The sequence below is a fragment of the Cephus cinctus genome, unplaced genomic scaffold, assembly GCF_000341935.2.
Source record: "Cephus cinctus unplaced genomic scaffold, Ccin1 Ccin1_scaffold0215, whole genome shotgun sequence".
NCBI lineage: Eukaryota > Metazoa > Arthropoda > Insecta > Hymenoptera > Cephidae > Cephus > Cephus cinctus.
This window is the reverse complement of record NW_014332933.1, coordinates 552,691-553,542: the sequence shown is the minus strand read 5'-3', so window position 1 is coordinate 553,542 and position 852 is coordinate 552,691.

The window sequence follows — 852 nt, the reverse complement described above, 5'->3', positions numbered from 1 at the left end:
GACTCCCCACCGCTCAAACCGTCTTGGCATATTTGCTGCGGAGTTTACTGCGATACCAAAGTGATATCACGAAGAAGGTATAGCCCAGCGGAAGAAATTGGGAAAATATGTAACACAAAGAAAGAGAGAGAAAGAAAGAGAGATAGAATTAGATAATCAAGTATTACCTTAGAACGTAGATGAACAAAAGAGACAAAGAATCGATGAATGTATCACAACTGTGATAACGTGTTTGCGGGCAGAAGGGAAGGGGGAAGGAAGACCGGCAAAACGCGGTTTCCAAGAGGTCGGCTCTCGAAAGACTGACCTCTGAAACAATAATACATTCTTTGTATACCACTGGGTACCCCCTCCCCCCCGCTCGAGTACTTCTTGGCATAAGTGATGCCCCCCTACGACAGGTTTGTCAATTACAACTCGTACACGGTTCGTCAACGATGCTCTCGAGTGACGATGCAGGCTGATCGGTGCACGGCAATTGTTCGCATTTCAGGATATCGTTGACGCACCCTGTAATGCTCCTAAAGCGTACGTTTCATTAGCACAGCAGGGCTCTAAGTGCGTCTCTCTCGCACGCATACGGATTATTACACTTTTTCTACTACCTATAACTATACTACCTATAAATGTTTTGAAAAACTCAAAAAAATGGTGTCTAGACCCTGTACCTGCTACGCACTAATATTGAATTTAAAAGAAAACTATGAAGGTACAAACAGTGGAACGCAGTGGAGATATACTAGAGACTATACTCTTTCGAAGGGGACTGATTGGAAAGAGGTACAAACGATACTTTCTTGAAGAACTTCAAAAATTGGTGTCTGAGCGTTGTACATGCTACCCACTTAACTG